The following is a 27,458-nucleotide window of genomic DNA, read 5'->3' as shown; positions in this document are numbered from 1 at the left end:
AGATGGTGACCGCAGCCATGAAATTAAAAGACGCCTGCTCCTTGGGAGGAAAGCGATGGCGAACCTAGACAGCATGATAAAAAGTAGAGACATCACCCTGCCAACAAAAGTCCGCATGGCCAAAGCAATGGTATTTCCAGTAGTCATGTATGGCTGCGAGAGTTGGACTATAAGGAAGGCCGAGCTCCGAAGAATAGATTCTTTTGAACTATGGTGCTGGAGAAGACTCTTGAGATTCCCTTGGACTGCAAGGAGATCGAATCAGTCAATCCTAAAAGAAATCAACCATGACTATTCCCTGGAGGGCCAGATAATGAAACTGAAGCTCAAATACTTTGGCCACCACCAAATGATAAGGGAGCACTCACTGGTGAAGACCCTGATGTTGGGAAAGATGGAAGGTCAAAGAAGACGGGGACAGCAAAGGATGAGATGGTCAGACAGTGTTATTGATGTAACAAACATGAAATTAAGCAAACTCTGGAGGATGATGGAAGACGGAGGGCCTGGCATGATGTGGTCCATGGGGTCGTGCACAGTCGGACTCGACTGTGTGACTGAACAACAAAAAACTCCGCCACTTGTTGAAGGAGCTTGGTTGTTCTGGAAATGTCCCTGTGAATGTCTGAAACGGTTGCATAGTGAGATTTGCTTTGGTAAATGTCAGTCTTTACTGGGGAAGAATGGAAAGAGAGCTCAGACTTCATCACCGGGCTCAGGTTGCCTTTCAGATTTGCTAATGAATTTGCCAGCTGATGATTCTGGTCTCCTAAAATGTTACAAATTAATGGCGCAGGAGCCGGTGCAACACAGAGAACACATCTCCAAGCCTGCACAGCTGTGGCAGAACTATTCACTGAGGACCGTTGTCACCTCCTACTTAGAATCCAATTGTGTGTTAGCGGAATTCTTAGTTAACCAGCTATAATTCTTTTTGAAAGCAACTTCCTGACTATCATGTTTGTAGCTGAAAGCACATAGACCTGCTTGGTCCACCAAAGTCCTTGATGCCAGAGAAGGTCTGGAAAGATGTTCTGACGCGAGCGGGTGGCAGGACTCCCCCCCCCCGACTGTGATGCTCCCAGGCACTGTTCCCTCTAAGCTGAGTGAGTGTGAGCTAGCTCACAGTTTTTTAGCCTTTGGCTCACACATTTTTGTCTTAGCTCAGGTAGGATGGCTCCAGAGCAAACCAATGTATGCAGTAGCCAAATGGCTGGCTCACAACTTTAATGCCAGGAGCTCACAAAGTAGAATTTTTGCTCACAAGACTCCACAGCTTAGAGGGAACATTGCGTCCCAGGTCTTGCCCAGCAGCCCCGGAAAACGACTCGGTGTCTGCCGCACAGACTTGCATTTGATCTCACCGAGCCTTTCCACGTTTTTAAAAATATTTCGTTTGTTCCTCATTTTTATCTCCAGTGAGGTATCAAAGTGCCTCGCAACATTCTCCATTTTATCCCCACAGCAGCTGTCTGAGGTAGGTGAGGCTGAGAGGGTGTGACCAGCCCGGGGTCACCCAGCGAGCTTCCAGGGCAGCATGGGGATTTGGACCCGGGTCCCCCACACCCCAGCCCAGCACTTTCACCACTGGCTCTCAAAATTTAGAATTGTGTTGCTTGCTCATTGACAATCTAGCAAATAAATCAACTAAAATTAAATAATGTGTCACCAAACACCTTTTTGAGGGTGTTAGAAATTTAGAAACATAGAGCTGGAAGGGACCTCCGGGGCCGTCTATTCTAAGCCCCTGCACCATGCAGGAAATTCAAACTACCTTCCCCCCCCATCCCCAGAGTGACCCCTGTTCCATGCCCAGAGAAAGGCAAAAACCTCCAGGAACCCTGGGCCAATCTGGCTTGGAAGAAAAATCCCTCCAGGCTCCAAAATGTTGATCAGCATTACCTTGGACATGTAGGAAAGGGCCACAAGAGCCGAGCGCTGATTAATCCCTTCCTGCCCTCCCTCTCCTGGTCTGCCTAAAGGCTCACAGAATCTGCATGGCTGTCCAGCCGCTATTTAAAAACCTCCAGTGAAGGAGAGCCCACCAACTCTCGAGGAAGCCTGTTCCACTAACTGCCAGGAAGTTCTTCCTAATGTTTAGCCAAAAATTCTTTTGATTTAATTTCAGTCTGCTGGTTCTGGTATGACTTTGGGAGGCAACAGAAAACAACTCCACCCCATCCTCTAGATGACAGCCTTTCAAGTACTTGAAGATGGTGATCGTATCACCTCTCAGTCATCTCCTCTCCAGGCTAAACACACCCAGCTCCTTCAACCTTTCCTCATAGGACTTGGTCTCCTCCGGACACATTCCAGCTTGCCTGTATCCTTCTTAAACTGTGATGGCCAAAGCTGAACACAATGCTTCAAGTGAGGTCTAACCAGAGCAGAATAAATCACTTTGCCTGATCTGGACACTATACTTCTGTTGATGCAGCCCAAAATCACACTTGCCTTTTTAGCTACGGCATCACACTGCTGACTCATGTTCAGTGTATGGTCTACTAAGACCCCTAGATCCTTTTCACACATACTACTGCCAAGACTGGTTTTCCCCAGCCTATAATTATGCATTTGATTTTTCCTACCTAAATGCAGAACTTTACATTCATCCCCACTGAAATTCATTTTATTTGTTTTAGCCCAGTTTTCCAGCCTGTCAAGATCATCCTGTATCCTGACTCTGTCTTCTAACATATTTGTTACCCCTCCTACTTAAGAATCATCTGCAAATTTAATAAGCATTCTCTCTATCCCTTCATCCAAATCAGTCATGAAGATGTTGAACAAAACAGGTCCCCAGATAGATCCCTGAGGCCCCCCACTTGTCACTGTTCTCCAAGAGGATGAGGAACCATTAAGAAGCATTCTTTGGGTGCGATCTGTCAACCAGTTACAAATCCTTCTAAAAATAATAGGATCTGAACCACATTTTACCCACTTGTCAACAAGAATATTGTACAGAACCTTATGCAAAGCCTTACTGGAATTAAGATAAACTATGTCCACAGCATTCCTCTGATCCAACAAGGTAGTAACTTTCTCAAAAAAAAGAGATAAGGTTAGTTTGACATGACTTGTTCTTGAGAAACCTGTGCTGGCTCTTAGTAATCACAACCATTCTTTCTAGATGCTCAAGAACTGACTGATGATTTGTTCTAAAACCTTCCCAAGTATAGATATCAAGCTGATGGGTCAGTAGTTACTTGGGTCATCCTTTTTCCTCTTCTTGAAGATGGGGATGGCCATTTGCCTGCTTCCGATCTTCTGGCACCCCCCCTATTCTCCAAGAATTCTCAAAAACAATGGACAGAGGCTCCGGAATTTACATCAGCAAATGACAAAGTATAAAAATCAGGTCACTTAAAATATTTTTTTCATTATTATTCCCAGCTACAGAACACATAAGGGATATTTAAGAAATGAAAATGTTGCTGGGAAAACTGTCTTGGGAGCAGGAGGAGTAATGGTATCGTGAGACTTAGCAATTGGTGACCTCCTGGCCGAGAAACATGAGGCCATTCTGGGTCAGCTGACCTTATATGACTGCATTGCAGGATTTGAAAGTACTTTGATTTTAAAAAAAGCTCTGTGTTAACTATGAACAGTAAAAAAATTTGCAAAGAGAGAATTGCACAATTGAAAATAGTGCCCGGATGTAAAAAAAATTGCAAAGAGAGAATTGCACAATTGAAAATAGTGCCCGGATGTAAAAAAAATTGCAAAGAGAGAATTACACAATTAAAAATAGTGCCCAGATGTAAAAAATTTTGCAAAGAGAGAATTGCACAATTGAAAATAGTGCCCAGATGTAAAAAAAATTGCAAAGAGAGAATTGCACAATTGAAAATAGTGCCCAGATGTGTGGCATTATAAAAACTCAACTGAAACAGCAGCTTTTCAGTTTTCTGGGCATAGCTGTCTGGATTAGGAGAAGGCAGATGTGCTAGACCCCGGCAGATGTCCTTCCACTTGGGTTCTCAAGATCCTTCCGCATAGAAGATATCATACATTTTGCATTTCTTTTCATTCTCCTGGGTGCTTTCTCTCCATCTTCCTAATTATGGGTGTGTTCATGAATATTCCTAGATCTGCCCTTGCAAATATTTTGTTGACCAGCATTTGCTTCTGAGTATGGAGCTGTGGTGGCTCAAGTGGTTAAGATGCTGAACTGCAGGCTGTGGAAGGTCGGTCGTTCAGCAGTTCGCGACCCGAGAGGGCCGCATGACGGAATGAGCTCCCGTCTCTGGTTCCAGCTCCTGCCAACCTAGCAGTTCGAAAGCAAGAAATTGCAAGTAGATAAATAGGTACCACTTCGGTGGGAAGGTAACAGCATTTCGTGCACCTTGGCATTTAGTCATGCCGGCCACATGACCATGGAAACATCTTTGGACAATGCTGGCTCTTCGGCTTTGAATCGGAGATGAGCACCGCAACCCTAGAGTCGGATTCGACTGGCTTTCGAGCAAGGGAAACCTTATGGCTACCTTAAGCTAAGCTGTTGGTGAAGCATTTCCTCCTCCTACATGCATTTCTTTGCTCCAGCAGTCAGGTTCCTTTCAAGGGGAGAAAAGTTGGGCGGAAGGTGTGTGGGGTGTGTGTCTCTCATTCATCTGGACCTCTAGAAGGGAGGAGGGAGCTTTTGTTTGGAAGGCATTATTCTCTGTTTCCTTTCTAGCTGTTATTTTTGTTAGCAGGTGTATCTTATTCCCCCCAGTAAGTTTGCACTGTACCATTTTTAAAGGTCTTGTTTGGTACCCAACGCTGCCTGCAATAAAGCCAATGCGAGTGATTAATAGCAAAGTCTCTGCCATTTTATTATTAATAGCAGTGTGTTGACTCAATTAAATCCAGCCTGCTTTTTTTGGCAGGCCTTTGCAATTATACATATCATTATGGGCAGCAGCCCAAATGCATCCTGGGAAGAGACCAGAACTCCACATTAACTTTTTCTGGCACTCTCAGGACATGTTGGCAACTGTGCCATGTATCTCTAACCAAGCCAAGACGCCGGCTATCTCAAGAGTGGAAGAGGGGAGCTGGGAACGGGATTCAGGGGAACCTCTCCAGGTCTAGCGCTTCAGTTTGAAGTCAGGCTCCTTCGCCACATTTGGATGGAAATCTGCGACCAGACTCCCTCCAGTACTAGAACTTCCTTCCTTCTTCCCTGACTCTACAGCTGTATCAGCGAGCAGGAGGGGGCCACTTGCAGATGGCGGGCTGAAGAAGACTCATCCTGCCAGAGGGTGCCCACTAATACGTCCCCAAAGACATTGCCAAGAACAAGGGTGCAAGGATGGTCTTTGCGTGACTCTTTCAGGCTGGAACTGTTGCGATCTCCTCCATCTCTCAGGTGTCTGGAGTGGGAGTGGGAAAATGCTGGCCAAGTTCTTGCCTGCAGTGTTGTCTTTGTTTCGTTTGCCCCAACAAGGCAGTGGGCAGGAAGTTAAAGAGTCCGCTGTCGACAGAAGTTTGAACACATGAGCACACGAAGCTGCTTCATACTGAGTCAGACAACATGGTCCGTCAGGGTCAGTATTATCTACTTATACTGGCAGCAGCTCTCCAGGGTCTCAGGCGGAGGTCTTCCACATCATCAACTGCTAGGTCCTTTAAGTGAAAATGCTGGGGATTGAACCTGGGACCTTCTGCATGACAAGCAGATGCCCTACCACTGAGCCACAGCCCCCTCTCCAAATTTTGGAGGCTCTGCTCCCTTGAGATAACAGGACTAGGCCTTTGCCTAGTGAAAGGTCCAAAGTGCTGCCTTTGGAACATCTCTTCAAAGCAATTCCAAAAGTGACTGGGTTTCCTGGACTGTTTGCTGTAGATCCAGTTGGCCGTCCGTAATGACATGCCAGTAGTTTCCCTCCCTCCCATGTTCAGGGATCATCCAAATGTTTAGAGTATTCAAGAGCCAACTTGAACCTTGAGAATGGTGGTGCCCCAAAGACACTACACATTTCAGGTACCACTGGCTTACACAAACAAGAGAGCTAAAATGGGCATTGCCATCTGGAATGCTGCTACCAGTGGTGGAGCCACATACATCCAAGACTGCAATACTCATGGGGTATAATGGGCACTTCCGTGGCAGTGCCTATGTCCCATGGGATGGTCTGTCTTCTGGCCTGTCTCAATGCAATATAGACAACAATTCACAGGGAAGGGCAATGTAATGTAGACGGGAGCGGTGGTGCAGGCAGTAAATGCCTGCCTTAACAACACTCGAGCAGCCACTATGGCTGTTCGAGACCCACCGTGGTCGAGGTGAGCTCTCGACCCTAGTCCCAGTTCCCACCCACCCAGCAGTTCAAAAGCAGACGTAACATCCATGCAAGTAGATAAATGGGTACCCACCCTTAGAAGGGTGGGGGGCACCCTCCTCTGGCGAGGCGTGTGGAGGCGACGGCAATAGCGACGGAGATGGCGGCGATGGCGGAGTACCGGCGGTGGAAGCAAGGCAGCACGGCGACGCGGTGGCAGCGAGCGGTGAGCAGCAGGCCGGAAGGAGAGATCCCTGGTGGCTGGCAGCGGGAACAACAGGTGACTGTCGTACTGCAGGAGGCGTGTGGTGATGTCACCCGGGGGCACGGCGGAGCCAAAGGGACATAGCCGGGACCTGAGGAGGACGCCGCCGGTGCGCCGGATCGCAAAAAATGCGCCAGAAGAACAACAGCTTGATACCGCCGGGAAAGAAGCCAGCCAGACCAGAATAAAAGAGACATCTACCTTCACCTGGGGTGCCGGTAGGCTGTCCCATTCCCCGTGGAAAAATGTGGCCTTAGTTAGGGTTAAAATTGTGACTAGCACCCTTCATGTAAAACCGCTCAGAGACCCCTACGGGGGTTAGGGCGGTATATCAAGTTGAATAAATCAATAAATAAATAAATATAAATAAATAAGCTGCCATTGAATGCATTATGTGTTGTGAAACATTTAACTGACTTGCCATGTTGAGCTTCGTCCTGGGCTAGGATCCAAATCCATCCAATCACATTGGTAGCCCAGGAAGCACCGAGCCAATCACTTTACAGCAAGCTCCCTGAGCAGGAACGTCTGTGATTGATCCTTATATGAACAACCGTATTGGTTGGTATTTGTACAGTGGGTGTGGCTACATTAGCCGGGAAAGTTTAAAAGCAGGACAACTGCAATGTAAAAGCTGAACCGTTCTGTTCTGGCTATCAGATGTTGATCCATGTTGGAGTTGTGTTCGAGTTGAAGAATAAAGTTGTGTTCTTGCTGAATCACTCTCCGACTTCTTTGTTAAACGAGTGACTTCACAGGCAATATGAAGGAAGGGGATTTGAGGCAGGTCGAAACCAGCAGCGCATTCCTCTGGGTGCGCTGAGCATGGGGTTGGACTCAGTGGCCTGTATGGCCCCTTCCAACTCTGTGATTCTGTGATCATTTTGACAAGACTCCAGTAAGCCAACACTGCCTTACCTGGTGGGCATCGGGGGAGAAGCAGTGCCCCTCCGCTGCCTGGGGGGTGGCCATGGACAGAGAGCTTCCCCCTGGCACAGATTCAGTAGCAGTCCTTCTCCCGGGACACTCTCCATTTTACACATTTGTTTATTTAGTGCATGTTTGCCCTGTGTGTACCCTCCCCGTCTCCAAAGGAACTCGTGTGGTTTATTTCATTTCATTTATTTACATTATTTAAGGTCCACTTTTCTCACTTGGACTGAGGGCCGATTACCCAGAGTGAGTAGTTGACAAAACAAGACATCCAATAGCCTATGCATGGGGATGTGAGAAGTCTGGAACCACCAGGAAAACCCCCCGAAGCATAAGCATTAGCGTGACACATTAAATGATGCAAAAAATATCGACTGGGACCCTCATTTCAGGAAGCGACACGTGGTCCTATAGGACACAGGAGCCCCTAATCATTTATCCAAGTGACTTTGTGAATCATTTAGTACCAGGGGTCATTTCGTAGAAAAAGAGCTAGGGGAACTCATTAGCAAAACTCATTAGCATATGCCACACCCCCTGACATCAGGGGCCCGGCGGTGGACCTGCAAGGCCAGCAGGAGTGCGAGGAAGCCCCGCCAAGGCCCTCCCTGGCCCCAGGGAGGCAGGGGTGGGGAGAGGCGGGGAGGAAGCAACTTACCCTCCCTCTTCTCCTGCCTCCTCTTGGCTGAATGAGGGCTGGAAGCGGGGCGGCCGGAAGCAGGGGGTGGGGCTTCGTCATGTGCCCCGCCCCCTGCACCTCACCCAGGGGGACTGCGTTCCCCCGCGTTCCCCCCAAAAATGACCTCTGTTTAGTACACTGCCACTCTATTGCTTGCACAGAAAAGCCCTCTTGGCTATTTTTTTCATAGTTTGTGTGGAAAGCTGGGAGAACGAGAGCCTTCCCTTCCCAGCCTCCTCAGGAGAGGGGGCAGTTGTTGTTTTTGCCAGTTTGGAGAAGGTGATAGGAGCAAAGCTGTGGGGGTGGTGCGTCAGAGGAGAGGGGTTCTCACAGGTACAACGAGGGCCCAACGCCCTGGACAGCTTCCTGCAGGAGTCATTTCGTAGAAAAAGAGGTGCAGGAGCTCATTAGCATAACTTATTTGCATAGGCCACACCCCCTGACATCACTGGAAGTGTGTCAGAAGGCAACACCCACCACTCAGGCTCCACTGGACTGTTTTGTATTGCTAGCTATTGGGGGGGGGAATGTGCAGATCTGCCCTCGCAGAGGATGGAGAGCTTGTACCTGAATAAAACCTGGTCTTAAAGGTGCCACTGGACTGTTTTGGGTCGGGGGGGGCTCTGCAACTTACCTGGCTTCTTCTTGCTTTGACTGAAGGCTGCTGGGGGCAGGGCTTGTTGCATGTGCCCTCCCCCTGGGCTCTTTACTGCCGGAGCTCCGCTCCTGTGCGCTCCTGCAGGAAATGACCCCTGATTTTCTGTGTGAAAGCCAGTAACTTAAACTGAGCCCAGGAACGGATGGACCGCCAGTGGAGTGGATGCAGGAGGGGAGTTCTGCACAGGCTGCTCCTAGCTCCCTCTCATCTCCGAGCCATGGCATTCTGGACTAACTGGAGTTTCTGAACTGGTGTGGAGATATTCAAAACATCTCATTTCCCAGAAAAGAAGCAGCATTCCCCCCCCCCCCCGGGCCACAGACCTTTGAGTCATGACGCTGACGAACTGGTATCAAGAATTAAATGACTTTGCGTCTGAACAGTTGGATGCAGCTTTCAAATGAACAGCATCAGACAGAATGCCTTTCGTCTGTCCTTGTTATACCTGTGCAGTTGGCGAAATATGTTTGAGCAGCAGTTGCAGGAACTGATGGCAAGATTAGCTAGGTTCAGGGGTCATTTCCTGCAGGAGCGCACAGGAGCGGAGCTCCGGCAGTAAAGAGCCCAGGGGGCGGGCACTTGCAACAAGCCCCACCCCCTGCTCCCAGCAGCCCTCAGTCGGAGCAAGAAGCAGCCAGGTAAGTTGCAGAGCTCCCCCCAGCCCACCCCAGTCCAAAACAGTCCAGTGGTACCTTTAAGACCAGGTTTTATTCAGGTACAAGCTCTCCCTCTTCTGCGAGGACAGATCTGCACGTTCCCCCCCCTCCAATAGCTAGCAATCCAAAAGAGTCCAGTGGAGCCTGAGCGGTGGGTGTTACCTTCTGACACACTTCCGGTGATGTCAGGGGGTGTGGCATATGCAAATAAGATATGCTAATGAGCTCCTGCACCGCTTTTTCTATGAAATGACCCCTGGCTAGGTTCATGGGCAAACACCACAGATAGGCTGAGACACGTAAGTAATAATTCTCAGCTCAGAAACCTCCAAAGTCCCTCCTTTAATAAAGGAGGGTGGCAGATGGAAGGGGGGGGGAATGGTAGCTTCAGGACAGAGAACTCTCTACAATCCTGCAATTTGTTTCAATGCATCCAAACAGCATGGTGAATGTTTGGCTTCCTGCTCAGGATGAGTAGAGCCAGCCAGGCTGAGCGAGCATAAAGAGTCGTGGCCCAGTCAGAGTCGTGATGGCGGACTTCTTCAGAGTCCCAGGTCAGCTACCCTGAACTTTCCAAAAAGAAGAGCAGTATACAGGGATTATAAATAGAACACCTCTGTGGCTGAGCTGTCACTCAAATTAAACCCTGATCATGGCTAGCCTGCACTGGGAGTCCCCGATGGTGTGTGGTCCGCAGCTGTGTGCTTGCAGCGCTATTGTATCATGCATGGAACATATGTGACTGGATCATGCTCCTTTTCAGCAGTCGTACCCATGGAGTGTGGTGCTGGTAGTTGTTCATTATAGCAGTTGGGGTGGGGTTCCCCTCCCCATTTCCCTCCAGTTTCCGTTTCCATTGGTTTCAAAGGGAAACACATTCCCAGCTGTGCTTTCCCCCCCCCTCACAATCGCAAGGACTGTAGGCCTCACCCACCCTTGCCAAATTGCAGGAAGAGCGAAGAAAGCCTCCAAGCCGGACTCACTTTGTCCCTGAAGCACACAGGAACCCCCGCGCCCCCCTCAGCGAGGACTCCACCCTATTGTGACTGGCACAAGAGCACCGAAGACGGCGCTCTGGCCTGCGCTGAGGCCCACGTGTCCTTCCGTTGTCCCAGAACTGGGAGTGCGGCCACCACTCTCTTGTCAGGTGATTACAAAAGATGTCTGAGTAGGGGGACATCTAAGGATGCACGGCCAAAGGAGAATGATGGGTCTACACAAAGATTCTTGCAGGAAAGGGCACAAGGAGAGCTTGGCTGCTGCCCGCATTGTAGTGTTCTGAGTACAGCGGTTGATGGCAGCCTCGTACTCTGTCTCGACAAACTCCCATCTCTTCATAACAGGGTATCCAGCCAGCCAGGCTACAGGAAGTGTGGTGTCCCATATGCCTTTCACAGATTCCCCCACTACCCGAGTCCTGCCATGGCCCTAAGATGCAAAGCGGAGCTGATGTTCCGCATGGGACCTTCTTCCTAGCATCTCGCTGCACCTTGTTGTGGCACATGCCACGGAAGGCTGTTTGCACTGGCTCCACCTTCAAACAATCCATTATGGTTGGAGGACATTCCGGGCTATCCTTCACAACTTGGACGGGCTCCACTGATGCACTCCATCTGGTTTATTTTGCTGGCATGAGGCAGGCCACAGCTGTGGGACTCTTTGTAATGAGGGCAGCAGGAAGGCTCACGTGCTTTGTCTGCGGTCCCGGTTTTGCCTTTGTTTGCTTCCGAGGGACCGGAGCTCCACCAGGACTGCGTGGGAATCAGCTCCTGTCTTTTCTTTTTTTTAAAAAAACTTAACGGGTTTGCATTTGTTCACTAGAAGGAAGGAAACAGCGTTTTGATGTTGAACTATGAAGATCTTTTAAGTGTAAAAAATGGTGTTGATCCGTGATATTCCCTGGATATTCTCAGTGGCAATAGTGTGAGTCTCCACGATGGCCTAGGTCAGAGGGGAAAGCACATGCTTTGCCTGTAGCGGGTGCAGTCTCTGGCCTTGCTCAGCTAGGGACAAAGAAGGAGTGCGTGGATGCCTCCCCACTCGCACTGCCTGTGAACGGAATCTTCTCCCTAGAGAAGAAGGCCCAAGTCTTCCGAGGTCCTGGCTGGGTCACCTCCTTGTCAGGCATGGGATCGCTTACAATTCACCCCCTTTCTTGCACATGCACAGACAGGTGGATCCTTTAACTGAACCTACAACAGTGGGAGGGCTTCTGGTGTCCTGGCCCCACTGCTGGACCTCCTGGTGGCCCCTGGTATCTTTGGCCACTGTGTGACTAGAGTGTTGGACTGGATGGGCCATTGGCCTGATCCAACATTGGCTTCTCTTATGGTCTTATATGGAGCAGAGGTCCACCGGTGGCTATTAGCCACAAGGTATAGATGGGAACTCTCAGTCTGGGGCAAGTGATGCTCTGTCTTCTTGGTGCTTGGGGGGGGTGTCAACAGTGGGAGGGCTTCTGGTGTCCTGGCCCCACTGCTGGACCTCCTGGTGGCACCTGGTGTTTTTTGGCCACTGTGTGAATAGAGTGTTGGACTGGATGGGCCATTGGCCTGATCCAACGTTGGCTTCTCTTGTGTTCTTACAGCGGAGACACTGCTGGCTTTCTGTGCCTGCGCAGTCAGCAGCATCACCTGTCTTGAAGGGATTGCATGGACTGATCACAAGGCTAGTATTCCAGGTTCATAGGTGGACACAGAGTAATGCTGCCAAAAGACATACAGAGACACCGAGGTAGTAAGTTTCAACTCAAAAATGTCAAGTGTTATTTGTTTCCCTGATCTGACAGTTGGAAGTAGTGAAAGATGGGGGGACCAGGGGCAGGGGTCACCTCTGAGAGCAACACCTTTTATTAGCACCAACCAAAACATCCCAAAGTAATGAGTAAGTTTTGAAGTTCACCAGAACACTTTTTTTTTTGGGGGGGGGTGTACATTAACATACATAAATAAACAAAGGATGCAAGTTGAACTAGTGAGTTGCCTCCTGCTTCCAGGTAAATTTGGCAGTGTGGTAAAATGAGTATAGCTGGGGGGGAAATGTGAAGCTTCCTGTTGTCATCCCAGAGATTTAATTGAGGGGGGAAATGTGGAAAAGAAAACATCATTCAGGAGTCTAAAGAACTAAAAATACTAATGAAAGTAAGTTCAATGTATAGCTGGCATTGATAGTTAAATCCACGCTGTCAAGATGTTGATGTATATTTGAATGAATGATAGAATCATAGAGTTGGAAGGGATCTCCATGGTCATCTAGCCCAGCCCCCTGCACAATGCAGGAAAATCACAACTACCTCCCCACTCCACCCCCAGTGACCGCTGTTCCACACCCAGAAGATGACAAAAAGCCTCCAGGATCTACAGTCAAACTGGCCTGGAGGGGAAAAAAATTCCTGACCCCGATGCCGAATGCTGTGTTTCATATTTATATTTGGGTTATCATATGCTACAGTAATCTGTCTTGATTGTCAGTGAGTAAGGCAGACTATATATAAGGAAATGAATAAATAAAAATCAATAAAAATTAAATTAAATAAAAATGGAATGCCAACAGAAACTGTTGTTTGTTGTTGTTCAGTCGCACAGTCGAGTCCGACTCTTTGCGACCCCATGGACCAGATTGTAGGTCACCGTATTTATTCAGAATAAAATCTAAAAGCAACGGGAGAGCAACACCTTTTATTAATACCAACCAAAACATCCCAAGGTAATGAGTAAGCTTTGAAGTTCACCAGAACACTTTTTCATGGAGGGGGGAGTGGATGTATTGTTAACACACGTGAATAAACAAAGGAGTGACGGGGGGGGGGGATAGACAAATATTGTGTTGGGCATGAAGTAGCCCAAGAGCCTGAAAGTGATAGAGACTTATTAAGGCTCGATTAGGGAAGGTTAGAAAAAGATCTTGACTTGCAGCAAACTGACTGGGAAGATCATGATTCTATAAAACCTCTGAAAGTGCAAGCGCCGGCAGTGCACTGGCTCTGTTTACCACCCTGGGGGGGGGGGACATACACACCCCGCAAAAGACAGAAGACAGAAATTGTTTCATTTTTCAATGAGAAGCAGGCAAGACAAACTATTAAGATGGAATATCGGCTTTTGGTTTTGTCAGCAGCGATGCAGTTTACTGTTCTTTGGTCTCTGTGAAGAGACATAACAGTACTGACTCACTCTTATTGCTACTGTGCTGTCTTTGCATTACGTCACAAGTTCCATTTATTATTTGGACATAAAGTAAAAAGGTAAAGGTTCCCTTGCTCAAGAGCCAGTCGAGTCCGACTCTAGGGTTGCGGTGCTCATCTCCGTTTCAAAGCCGAAGAGCCAGCGCTGCCTGAAGACGTTTCCGTGGTCATGTGGCCGGCACGACTAGATACCAAGGCGCACAGAACGCTGTTACCTTCCCACCGAAGTAATACCCAAAGGTCATTTCGGGGGGGAATGCGGGGGAACACAGTTCCCCCGGGTGAGGTGCAGGGGGTGGGGCACATGACGAAGACCCGCCCCCTGCTTCCGGCCGCCCCGCTTCCAGCCCTCATTCAGCCAGGAGGAGGCAGGAGAAGAGGGAGGGTACGTTGCTTCCTCCCCGCCTATCCCCACCCCTGCCTGCCTGGGGCCAGGGAGGGCCTTGGCGGGGCTTCCTCACAATCCCGCTGGCCTTGCAGGTCCACCGCCGGGCCCCTGATGTCAGGGGGTGTGGCATATGCTAATGAGTTATGCTAATGAGTTCCCCTAGCTCTTTTTCTACGAAATGACCCCTGGTGGTACCTATTTATCTACTTGCAGTTTCTTGCTTTCAAACTGCTAGGTTGGCAGGAGGTGGAACTAGAGACGGGAGCTCACTCCGTCCTGCGGCACCCGGATCTCGAACTGCTGAACTACCGACCTTCCACAGCCTGCAGTTCAGCGACTTAACCACTTGAGCCACCGCAGCTCCTATGTATATGTACATCTCTGTGTATATTTATATCTAAAGACAGTGGTGGTGAGTGCCTGTTTAAAGTGCCGCCCCCTAAGCCGACTCAGGGTAGCAGAGGTGACCCAGGAAAACTTGGCAGCTGGGCCTCTGCCCTGTCCCCCGGGCACCCCCCTCTGCGCTGCCACCTCTTCAGTCCTGCCCAGAGGCCCGGCTTCTTCCACCCTGATCCCCTCCCAGTTCCGGAAGAGCCCCCTTGCCCTACAGCACGGACGACCCTTGCAGTGGTGACTCATCAGACATAACGGGATCATGTAAAATGTCACTGTGTGTTTGCCACTAATCAGATTTCAATTAATAACACATTTCCACATATACCCTGAGCCCGAGTCTCTGAGCACCGCCTTGGTTAAAGTAAGTAATCAAAGCATATCAGCTGTCTCCCTTCATCCCCGCTACTCTTTCATTGCTGCAGCTAACAAGCCCTCCCTCGCTATGCATAAGTGGTTGGGTTTTTTTCTTAAACCACATTAGCGCTGCTTTTCCCACATGGGTGTCCGGCACCTGAGGGGGAGCTGGGGCCATCTCCTCCAGCCAGCCTTTCTTCTTTCCTCGCTTGGAAGGAAGGACAGTTAAGGAGCGCAATAAGGCCAGGGCTGAGCATCTTGTCCCCGGACGGCGTGTGGAGCTGGTGATTGGCTGCTCTTTTCATCCCAGGTATCTGGTCCGGAAGGTCTTTGAGCATGGAGGGTGCAGCTTGGGTCGTCGCCAGGTCCCTGGGGGGGGGGTGTCACATAGGGTTCCCAGATCCAGGTTGAGAAACTCCTGGAGATCTGGGGGTGCAGCCAGAGGAGGACAGGGACCTCAACAGAGCACAAGGCCACAGAGAGCCCACCCTCCAGGGGGACGGATCTGGAAATGAGCTGTCATTCTGGGGGATCCCCAGGCCCCACCTGGAGGCTGGCATCCCTAGCCTTCAGCCTTGTGCACTACTTCAAGTAACAGGAAGACCTGGGTTCAAATCTCCCCCTCCCAAAGCCCACTGGGTGACCCTGGATCAGTGGTTTGTTGCCCTATCTCATTGTATGCATGACACAGTTTTCTAGTGTGTTCTCTGCTTCTGCAATCCAGGTGTTGTTTGTTGTACATGTTACATCATTTCGATTGCTTCATGTGATGGGGGGGGAGAAGGGGCGCACATGAAGGGCAGGCCCTACCCCTTGCAAGTGGCCCAGGCAAGGGCCAAAGCCCCACATGCCGTCCTAGGCAGATGATAAACAAAGAAATCCAGGGCTATTTTTGGGCAGGAACACGCAGGAACGGAGTTCCGGCTGGCTCCCGAGTTGGCCACGCCCAGCAGTAACCCATTAGCATAACAGGCCACACCCAACAGCAGAAACTCATTAGGATTGGCTACATTTGGGGTGTGTGGCCTAACATGCAAAGGAGTTCCTGCTGCAAAAAAAAGGCCCTGGGTTTGGACGACAAACAAAGTAAACAGAATAAGGAGCAAAAGGTGGGTGTGGCTGGATGACCAGACTTCTGGTAACATGGGGGTGTGGCCTAATATGCTAATACGCTGTGATGTCAGAGGTGTGGCCTAATATGCTAATGAGTTTGTGTTGTTGGGTGTGGCCTGTTATGCTAATGAGTTCCTGCTGGGCTTTTTCTACAAAAAAGCCCTGAAGAAATCTATTTATTTGGATCAGGGGTCCCCAACACGATGCCTGCCCGGACCTTTCCTGGCCCAAGTGTTTTTATAGAAGGAAGATGGGGCCAAGTGGTGTTTTTGCCCAGCAGAACTTCTGATTGGCTATTGGAGATTTGATTGGCCATGCAGGTTTTTTAAAACGTTCACTATGTGGCTGGAGATAAGCTGTTTGTGTGGGCAAGGAAATGTTTTTTAAATGGGATGTTGTCAAGCGCGGTGTCTCGTTTGCCACGACTTACGTCTGTTACGGGGCCTAGGATGGGTACTGGGAAATCCTGAGGGGGGGGGAATGAGTGTGTGAGTGTGAGAATGGCTTGGTTGTAGTGGCTGCGTAGCTCTTCCTAAGTGGCCTCCCTTCTCAGGGATGACCTTGGTTGCTGCCTGTGCTTGCGCTGCAGAAATAGATAATGTAACGGTAGACCTACTGGTGGGGGCTGGAGCGCGTGAAACCTAGGCAGGGTGAATGTGGGTTATGATTGGACTGGACCGGAGGGGGGGGGAGAGCCTGTTTGAACTATGCATAACTTTGGGCCTTGGAGCCAGAACTTTATTTCTGACACAGAAGCCTTAGCTTGAAACATCTTTATTCCTCAATAAATGAAATCACTGCCAGAGAGTGTTGTTGAGAGTAACTTTGTTCAAGAGTCTGACAGATGTTCGTCTTATTTTTCACAGTCTCACTTAATGTTAATAAAAAGCAAATCTGCATATTTTTCAATGTAAACATGTCTGTAATATTTGTTCGTGTTATGTGGCTCTCAGACATCTGACGTTTATTCTGTGTAGCTCTTGCACTAAGCAAATTTGTCCACCCCTGCTCTAGGCTAATGACTCTGCCTCAACTGTTTATGCATAGATGAGAAGGGGGAAACAGGCTGATGGCCCCCTGCATATATAAACTTCCTGGTAGTCCCGGGCGCGAGAGAAGTCTGACTGTCCTTGACCGGGCTTTCTCAGTCCTGGTCCCCACCTGATGGAACGCTCTGCCGGAAGACATCCGTGCCCTGTGGGAGTTGTTACCTTTCTGCAGGGCATGTAAGGCAGAGATGTTCCGCCAGGCCTTCAGCTGAGGGCAGCGACAGGGCTTCTTTGGCACTCTTACGTAATTCTCCGTCCCTCGTAACCACCCCCAGGGAGGCTGGGGAGCTGGAATTCTTTCTGCCATCTTATATACTGTATGCATGGTGTTTTTATTAATGGTAATTATTGGATTGTTTTAACTAAGTTTTAAGTTGAGATTTGTATATTATTTTGTTGTAAGCCACCCTGAGCCCATTTCCAGGGAAGGGTGGCCTAGTAGATCTACTTTAATAAATTCTTTGGCACTCTTACGTAATTCTCTGTCCCTTGTAACCACCCCCAGGGAGGCTGGGGAGCTGGAATTCCTTCTGCCATCTTACATACTCAGAGGTCGATTCGGGGGGGATCGCGGGGGATCGCTGTTCCCCCGGGTGAGGTGCGGGGGCGGGGCACACGACGAAGCCCCGCCCCCTGCTTCTGGCCACCCCGCTTCTGGCCCTCATTCAGCCAGGAGGAGGCAGGAGTAGAGGGAGGGTAAGTTGCTTCCTCCCCGCCTCTCCACACCTCTCCCCACCCCTGCCTGGCTGGGGCCAGGGAGGGCCTTGGCGGGGCTTCCTCGCACTCCCGCCGGCCTTGCAGGTCCACCGCCAGGCCCCTTATGACACACTTCCAGTGATGTCAGGGGGTGTGGCATATGCTAATGAGTTATGCTAATGAGTTATGCTAATGACTTATGCTAATGAGTTCCCCTAGCTCTTTTTCTACAAAACAACCCCTGTATATACTGTATGTATGGTGTTTTTATTAATGGTAATTATTGGATTGTTTTAACTAAGTTTTAAGTTGAGATTTGTATATTATTTTGTTGCAAGCCAACCTGAGCCCATTTCCAGGGAAGGGTGGCCTAGTCGATCTAATTTAATAAATAAATCAAATACATACATTTAAAGAAAGCGACGTTTCCAGCCTACCATCCATCTGCCCCGTCTTTCAAATACTTCAGAAGGAACGTGTTTTGAATGGCTATGTGGCTTCTCAAAGGAAAGACTTTTGGCACAACATGGGGTAAAAGGAAGAAAACGTTTAAAGCAGCTTAAAATTTAGAATTGGTTAAGGAAACAAAACCCACAGACAAGAATAAAATACCCTTCTGGAAGTGAGAGTTGCTAAACAGCACAGTAGGGACTCCTGCAGAGAGTAATGCCTCTCTCACAGATTCAGGTGGGGGCCGCCGTGTTGGTCTGAAGCAATAGAACAAAGTTTGAGTCCCGTCAGGTACCTTTTAAGACCAACCAAGTTTAATTCTGGGGGTATAAGCGTTTGGGTGCAGGCATGCGCACGAAAGCTTATACTCAGGGGTCATTTTGTAGAAAAAGAGGTGCAGAAGCTCATTAGCATGACTCATTAGCATAACTTATTTGCATAGGCCACACCCCCTGACATCACTGGAAGTGTGTCAGAAGGCAACACCCACCGCTCAGGCTCCACTGGACTGTTTTGGATTGCTAGCTGTTGGAGGGGGCGTGCAGATATGTCCTAGCAGCGGAGGGAGAGCTTGTGCCTGAATAAAACTTGGTCTTAAAGGTGCCACTGGATCTGTTTTGGACTGGGGGGAGCTCTGCAACTCACCTGGCTGCTTCTTGCTCTGACTGAGGGCTGCTGCGAGCAGGGGGAGGGGTTTGTTGCATGTGCCCACCCCCTGGGCTCTTTACTGCTGGAGCTCCGCTCCTGTGCGCTCCTGCAGGAAATGACCCCTCCTTATACTCAAAATTAAACATTGCTGGTCTTCAAGGTGCCTGACTGGACTCAGACTTTGTCTCTCACAGAATAGCTGCTAAGCTTTTCCTTATTTAGCAAATCTGTTCTTTAACATAGGATGTTAATGACCAACTTACGTAATGAAAATTAAATTGCTATTTGTGAGAGATTAGATTAGCACAGGGGAGTCCTGAGAGCAAATATCTCCTGAGACCCCAGATGAGCTCTGCCTGGTCCCTTTGCCTTCCGTCTTAACGGCTGTGAATATCCAAGCCAGTGAATATCCAAGAACCAGCCCAGTACCCTGTTGGACAAGGATCTGAGAGGCCCCGCTTCAAGCCCTCTCTCTGGCATGCATGCTCCCTGGGAGACCTTTCCTTTTGGCCAGTCACTTTCCCACAGCCTTACCTACATCACAGGTGGTGGTTGTGAGAGTAACACGGAGGAGGAGACAACAATATTGCAGGGAAATTTGTGTCCCCGTTTTGGAGAGAGGGGATGGGGTGTGCCCTGTGGTTTTGGAGTCCAGGGCCATCAATGTGCTGAGAACATTTATTTATCCAGTCTCCCCCATCTACGGTGCACCCATCCTTGCTCAAAGTATTTGTTCTCAAAAGCCCAAAATTTTGGTCTGTGGGCTGCGGCTACCTTTTGTCAGCCACCCATAGACGGTGCTGAGGATTCTGCAAAGGAGGAGGGTATGACTTTTGACTCCAACTGTCCCAGGTTTGACCAAGACTGGTCTGCCCCCACCGACAATGATGGATTTGGCCAGGGGTCATTTCATAGAAAAAGAGCTAGGGGAACTCATTAGCATAACTCATTAGCATATGCCACACCCTCTGACATCAGGGGCTCGGCGGTGGACCTGCAAAACCAGCGGGAGTGCGGGGAAGCCCCGCCAAGGCCCTCCCTGGCCCCAGGCAGGCAGGGGTGGGGAGAGGCGGGGAGGAAGCAACTTACCCTCCCTCTTCTCCTGCCTCCTCCTGGCTGAATGAGGGCTGGAAGCGGGGCAGCCGGAAGCAGGGGGCGGGGCTTCATCATGTTCCCCGCCCCCTGCACCTCACCCGGGGGAACAGCGTTCCCCCGCGTTCCCCCCCCCCAAAATGACCTCTGGATTTGGCTCAGTTTGGACAGTGTCTTGCGGAGCACCAAGCGAAGGTTCTCCATGATGTTGTGCAGCAGCAGAAGAACCCAAAGGCTGCTGTGATCAAGGAGCTGTGTAAGACGTGGGAGTCCAGACAACCTCCACCCGTGGTGCCGGCTGAATGGGGCATCCTGAGGGGAAAGTGAATTTCCAGCTGACTGGGCTGGGGCCTAATGATGACGTGGATGCCCTCCTTGACACATCTGAATGCACAGCAAGTGTAGCCCAATGGCCTGGGCCACCAGTGGGCTTATATTTGGGGGCCAGTAAAACCGGTAAGGAGCTGCGGTGGCTCAAGTGGTTAAGACGCTGAACTGCAGGCTGTGGAAGATCGGTAGTTCAGCAGTTCGAGACCAGAGTGTGCCGCATGACGGAGTGAGCTCCCGTCTCTAGTTCCAGCTCCTGCCAACCTAGCCGTTCGAAAGCAAGAAATTGCAAGTAGATAAATAGGTACCGCTTCGGTGGGAAGGGAACAGCGTTCCGTGCGCCTTGGTGTTTAGTCATGCCGGCCACATGACCACGGAAACGTCTTCGGACAGTGCTGGCTCTTCGGCTTGGAAACAGAGATGAGCACCGCTACCCTAGAGTCGGACTCGACTGGCTTTCGAGTTGAATAGTTCAGTTGTCCACGCTCCCTTTTTATTCTGCAGGGGTTACTTAGTGATTTCACTGTCACATGCTATAGTATCCTTCTTTCTGCAGGACCAGGAAGTACTGGGACATATGACAAGCATGGCAAATCATGGCCTCCATCACATGTATACAGCAGGAGCTACTCAGATTTAAATACGAGGCCTCTATTTTGTTTTTGCTTGTTTGTTAACTCTTCAAATGCTGGTGTTCAGCTGCTGTCGCTACGCAGCAAAAACTCATTTACACTCCAGTCTTTCTAATTCTGATATTCACTTGATTATGTATCCAAAGTGACACATATCTGCCAGAATATAAGGGGTGCCTTTTTGGCAGACTCTTGTGCCCGTCATTTCAACGCTGGAATGGGACAGGGGGTGGGGGATCCACAAAACTTCCCCACAAAATATGTCTGAAGGGGTCAAGTTTATCCAGGGATTGTTTGCTAGACAGATGGGCCACTGTTAGGTATTGCTAATCACTGAGTGATGGACATTTCTTAGTTGCCGTCCTGCTTTATTGAACTGTTTTTAATTATATATTAATTATCTTTGTATATCCATGTTGGGAGCCACCCTGAGCCCACTGTGGGATATAAATGCAATGAACAAATAAACAAACTGACTAGAGTCCCCAAAATGCCTTCTGAAAATCTTAAAGCCCTATACAACAAAAAAAACTTCAATAAAATTACACTCTGCTTCAGTCTGCTGTTGAAGGCAAAGTAGAAACTTCAGCTGGTACAGAATGCTGCCGCTCCATTCAGACCGGAAGTTAGGTGGAGGATGACAGTTCTCCCTTCTAAGCTGTGGAGTCTTGTGAACAAAACGTCTACTTTGTGAGCTACCAGCATTAAAGTTGTGAGTGAGCGAATTGAGTCTGCATAACTTAGTTTGCTCTGGAGCCATCCTTCTCGACCTACAACAAAAATGTGTGAGCCGGAGGCTAAAAATCTGTCAGCTAGCTCACACTAACTCAGCTGAGAGGGAACACTGAATTACACTTATTTTGTGGAAGCAGCTGCCACAAGCAGGTTAAGCTGTGCATGTCTTAAGTCCATGGATGTTACAGTGTGGATTGGCCCTATTCTGCAGTTGCTTTATTGGTTAGAGATCGGCTTCTGGGTTCAGTTTAAGGCAGGGCTTTTTTTTTGTAGAAAAAGCCCAGCAGGAACTCATTAGCATAATAGACCACACCCCTGACAGCACAGCTCATTGGCATATTAGGCCACACCCCCATGTTACCAGAAGTGTGGTCATCCAGCCACACCCACCTTTTGCTTCTTATTCTGTTGACCTTGTTTGTTGCCAAAACCCAGGGCCTTTTTTGTAGCAGGAACTCCTTTGCATGTTAGGCCACACACCCCTAATGTAGCCAATCTGAATGAGTTCCTGCTGTTGGGTGTGGCCTACTATGCTAATGAGCTCCTGCTGGGCGTGGCCAACTCGGGAGCCAGCCGGAACTCCGTTCCTGTGCGTTCCTGCCCAAAAATAGCCCCTGTTTAAGGTACTGGCCGAATAGTCCTTCAGGGTGTAGGACTCCCATATCTGCAGGACGGCCTCTCCCCTCTTGTTCCGCTGTGACAGCTCTGCTCACCTGTGCAAAGCTTCTGGAGGCGGTGCCATGCAAATGGGCAAAGGCATCAGTGTACCTGGCCACCCTCTGTTGCAGTTCGCACCGGTTGGAATGGCCTTCTTGACAAGGTCAGGATGCTACTATCTGAGAATCGAATTGCTCTGGGAGACATTTCAGTGTGAAGGGGATATTGTTGTACATGGTTATGCTCACACAAAAACAATTAATGTTTAAAAAAACTGTATTTGTTATTAGTTTTTAATATTTTTTTAATCCTACCTTGAGTTGTCGCGAGGAAGGCAGGCTGTGTAGGACTGAATAAAAGCCCCAGACGACTCACAGCTATGGCTCCGCTAGGAGGTTCCTTTTCTTCTCTGCCCTGCCTGTGTTGGTGCACGACATCAATGCCATGTTCCGAGCCTGCCGAGATATGCTTGAGTGTGCAGAGAAGTGAACGCAGGCACTTGTATATATGTTTGTATGTTTATCTGTATAGGGCACACTGGGTATTTACAAGCTGCTACTGTGGTTATAATATATATCGCTATTATGAATTGCTTCATTAACCTGTCAATCACCACTGCGGTCCCTCTCACACACACACCCCTCCTCTGCCTCCTCTGCATCTCTGGGGGGGGATGAAGGAGGGTGGGGAGGCAGGCAGAGGGAGGCCTGGGTGGCTTTGGAGAAGGGCCATTGAACATCACAGCCGTCCACCGCTGCCTGCAGGTGGATTCAGCCGCCTCGAAGGGCTTTGTTGGGAATGGGGAAGCTCTGTGGTGTCATTTATCATGAAGCTGCTGGTCAGTGGCACGACTCGAGGCCTGGACGTTGGTTCCTTGGGTTGCCGGGACGTTTCTCCCGAGGAGAGATTCGCCTGCAGTGCATTTGCAGTTTGGGAGAGCTGCTGATGGACCAGGCCCCCATAAACCCCCCAAAAGTGCTGATCTTGCCGAACGCCCCCGACAGTGATGGATTTGCTCTCGTCTTGCCTTTCTGTCGTGCTGCAGAACAGGAGGGCGGAGGAAGAGTGACGGGAGGGAAACAAAAGGCGGCGATTAACTCTTTTGTCTGGGCCTCTGCAGTTTTACAAGGCAAGATAAAGCTGCTGTCCAGGCGGGGCTCAGACGGGCCCAGCTGGTCACCTCCGCTTCAGTCTCTCCAGGATGATTTACTTCCCCAAGTGCTGTGCAAACAATTCTCTTCCGACCGAGGGCAGGAGGACGGGGCTGCATGTGGCGGGGTCCCCCTCTCGTGGGCCATTAAGCGGCATCATGCTCACAGCAGACACACGGATACCCTTGGCACGGCCACGCGGGCACAGGCAAGGAGGGATCTTTTCTGAAGCATTTCTCAAAAGGCCCATGCATGCAACCGGACACCTGGCCCCTCTCCAGCTCCAATATTCCCGCACAGCCTGTGCTGAACTCATACAGAGGGCGACAACGGCAACACACTCCACCCCTGAAGATCAGCTGCGGCTGAAGCTGGGGGCAAGCAAGAGTTCTTATGAAAGCTGCGCGAGGGAGGCATCTCTTCCCATGGTATGCACGCGCGCGCGCGCACACACACACACACACACACAAGCACAGACGAGATCCCTCCCATGCAAGAGGTTTTCCAGGATACTGAAACAATGAAAGAAGTGGCAAAACCTGTCATCAAAGGTGAAAATAGGGGTCAGTGTACACCTCAGGTATGTGTACACCAGTGTTCCCTCTAAGCTGAGTTAGTGTGAGCTAGCTCACAGTTTTTAAGGCTCCGGCTCACACATTTTTGTCTTAGCTCAGGAAGGATGGCTCCAGAGCAAACTAATTTATGCAGGAGCCAAATGACTTGCTCACAACTTTAATGCCAGTAGCTCACAAAGTAGAATTTTTGCTCACAAGACTCCGCAGCTTAGAGGGAACATTGGTGTACACATAGGGTTGCCATCCTCCTGGTGGGCCCTGGAGATCAGTAAATACAAAATAAATTGCTGAAAAAGTTCACAAAAATATAAAGATGTAATACATTTCAAATATCAAAGATGTAATTTAATATTTGTTTTCAACATACAAATAGATCTTATATTATTAAAAAAATCATTCTCAAGCATTGGCACATTTTGGGGGATATTGGGGCGTGCTCTTTACCTCCTCATATAGGCTTTAGAAGAACACAGAACATTGGGGACAAACTTGTCAGAGCAGACGCCTTTAAAGTTCTTGTGCAAGACACTTTACCACCTGGGCATCACAAATGTGGTCACTGTGCGGCCTGTTCTTTGATGTCAGAGACAGGTGTTCTGGATTTTCCGGAACTGAATTTTAAGAAAACACTCACCCATTTTTCATCTTGTGCCACGAAGTCCGTCATTTACCTAATTACATGTGCTTGTGCGCACAGGTATGTCGGGCAAACTTCAAGAGCATTGAGAACTAGGATCCTGGAACACAGATCGAAATTGAAGCATAAATGTATAACGGCTCCTATGGTCCAGCATTTTGATATAGCGGGCCACGGACCCAATGACTTTAAATGTGTAGTCTTGGAAGTGGTGAAACCCAAACCTTATACACACAGTGACATGCAGAGAATATTACTGCAAAGAGAGGCTTTCTGGACTTTTGTATTAAAAACAGAATATCCCACTGGTCTCAATGCTGCCCTTGATTTATCATGTTTTTTAGGAGAATGAATCTACACCCTCCTATATCCCTGCCTGTTATTATGTTCCTTAAACCCTTCATGAGATTCTCTATTCTTAATATACTTTGTTCTATACTCTTCCACATATTTACCCTCTTTGTAAATAGCTGGTTGCCAACTTATGATATACTTACCTTTTCTTCTGGTCAGTTGGCTGCCCAAACCGGATATGCACTTTGTATTTAAAGAGGAAGCTTCCAATTAACTAGCAAGACTGACTTGTCCATGTAAAAGAATCAGTGTGTAGGAGCCAACTTATGACATACTTACCTTCTCTTCTGGTCAGTTGGCTGCCCAAACCGGATATGCACTTTGTATTTAAAGAGGAAGCTTCCAATTAACTAGCAAGACTGACTTGTCCATGTAAAAGAATCAGTGTGTAGGAGCCAACTTATGACATACTTACCTTCTCTTCTGGTCAGTTGGCTGCCCAAACCGGATATGCACTTTGTATTTATAGAGGAAGCTTCCAATTAACTAGTAAGACTGACTTGTCCATGTAAAAGAATCAGTGTGTAGGAGCTGTGTGAGCCATTTTGGTGAGTTATTGATATATAGTATTCAGGATGACCACCTTTATTTTGGACTGTTGATTTGTTTATTGAACATTAACTATATTTAATATTTGTTATTATGTTTAAATTGACAGAATGTTTTGGATACCCTTGTGGTGCATTGAATTGCAGAAGTTCATTGAATATTGAAGACTGTATGTATTATTTCACAATTTTATTAAGTTGTATTTAAGTCATTTGTGAGACTTTTTGGAGTTTCTTGTTTCCTATTATATTGTATTTGTTATTGTTGATAGGAGATTGAGAAAGATCACTCGAAACGAACGCAGATAGACTCGAGAAGTGTTCGTCCTTGTTCCTGTGCTGTATACCTGCTAGCACCTGCTGGAAAACAAATATTAAATTACATCTTTGATATTTGAAATGTATTACATCTTTATATTTTTGTGAACTTTTTCAGCAATTTATTTTGTATTTACTATACTCTATTTGCTGGGCCCTGGAGATCCCCTGGGATTGCAACTGATCTCCAGACGAGAGAGATCCATTCCCCTGGGAAAAAATGGCTGCTTTGGAGAGGGTGCTGTACCCGACTGAGGCCCCTACCTGGGCACACTCTGGGTTGGGGAATTTCTGCAGATTTGGGGGGTAGAGCCAAGGGAGGGTGGGGTTGGGGAGGGGCGGGACCTCAGCCGGCTATGACGCCATTTTTCTCCAAAGCATCACTTGCCCCAAAGCCCCTATCCATACCTCGTGGCTAATAACCACTGATGGACCTCTGCTCTTAACATAAGAACATAAGAGATGCCAATGTTGGATCAGGCCAAAGGCCCATCCAGTCCAACACTCTGTATCACACAGTGGCCAGAAATACCAGGGGCCATCAGGAGGTTCACCAGTGGGGCCAGGACATTAGAAGCCATCCCACTGTTGGCCCCCTCCCCCAAGCACCAAGAAGACAGAGCATCACTTGCCCCAGAGTCCCTATCTATACCTTGTGGCTAATAGCCACTGATGGACCTCTGCTCCATATGCTTGTCTAATTCCCTTTTGAAGCCGTAATTCCCTTTTGAAGACGTATGAAGGAGTCTCAGAGTGGCTTACAATCTCCTTACCCTTACCCTCCCCACAACAGACACCCTGTGGAGTAGGTGGGGCTGAGAGAGCTCTTTCAAAAACTGCTCTTGAGAGAACAGCTCTGAGAGAACTTGTGACTGACCCAAGGTCACACCAGCAGCTGCATGTGGAAGAGTGGGGAATCAAACATGGTTCTCCCAGATTAGAGTCCACACTCTTAACCACTACAACAAACTGGAGAAATGATATGATAGGGAGAAATTGTATTTTATATCCCCCTCCCAAACTTAGGGTCATCCAATCCCCAACGCTAAGTTCAAGAAAGGGGAGTGACTAGAGAATAAATGAGTGAGAGAGAGGTGGGTTCAGTAATTTTAATGTAAAATCGAAGGGACCTACGGTAGGAAAGGATGTCTGTAATCTGCGATGTCTTTATACTAATGCACAGAGTATGGGAAATAAACAGGAGGAACTTGAACTTCAAGTATTGGAAAGTAAGTATGATCTGATAGGTATCACTGAGACTTGGTGGGATGAGTCTCATATATGGAGCACAGTGATTGAAGGATATACCTTGTTCAAATGGAACAGAATTAACATAAAAGGATGCGGGGTGGCACTACATGTCGAGAATAAATACGCTTGCACTGAAATTCAGGATTTCGAGAGTTGCCCTGTTGAAAGTGTGTGGGTAAGGATAGGGGGGGGGGAGAAGGGGATATTGTTGTGGGGGGTATACTACCGACCTCCGAACCAACTGGAGGAACTGGATGATGCATTTGTACAACAGCTTGCTAAACTTTCACAGAGACAGGATGTAGTGGTCATGGGAGATTTCAACTATCCAGATATTTGCTGGAAATCTAACTCTGCTAGACATGGGGCATCCCGCAGATTCTTGAATAGTCTTGTGAATAACTTCATCTCTCAGAAGGTGGTGGTGGGAGCCAGAGGATCTGCTAT

At 48.7% G+C, this 27,458-nt stretch overlaps 1 long non-coding RNA gene and 1 other non-coding gene across 2 annotated transcripts; one reads left to right on the top strand and one right to left on the bottom strand.

Annotated features, from left to right (window-relative positions):
- Positions 1 to 5,617: 5,617 nt before the first annotated feature.
- TRNAD-GUC lies at positions 5,618 to 5,689 on the bottom strand. The gene has a single exon. It is a non-coding gene; the product is annotated as a tRNA-Asp (tRNA).
- Positions 5,690 to 24,330: 18,641 nt separating this feature from the next.
- On the top strand, positions 24,331 to 25,747 carry LOC107121393. The gene is made up of 3 exons (XR_001482861.1): positions 24,331 to 25,442; positions 25,553 to 25,612; positions 25,715 to 25,747. It is a non-coding gene; the product is annotated as an uncharacterized LOC107121393 (long non-coding RNA).
- Positions 25,748 to 27,458: the final 1,711 nt, after the last annotated feature.

Source organism: Gekko japonicus, unplaced genomic scaffold (assembly GCF_001447785.1).
Source record: "Gekko japonicus isolate JY-2015 unplaced genomic scaffold, Gekko_japonicus_V1.1 scaffold2535, whole genome shotgun sequence".
Lineage (NCBI taxonomy): Eukaryota > Metazoa > Chordata > Lepidosauria > Squamata > Gekkonidae > Gekko > Gekko japonicus.
The sequence above is the reverse complement of the archived record's forward strand: the minus strand, read 5'-3'. Positions and strand labels throughout refer to the sequence as shown.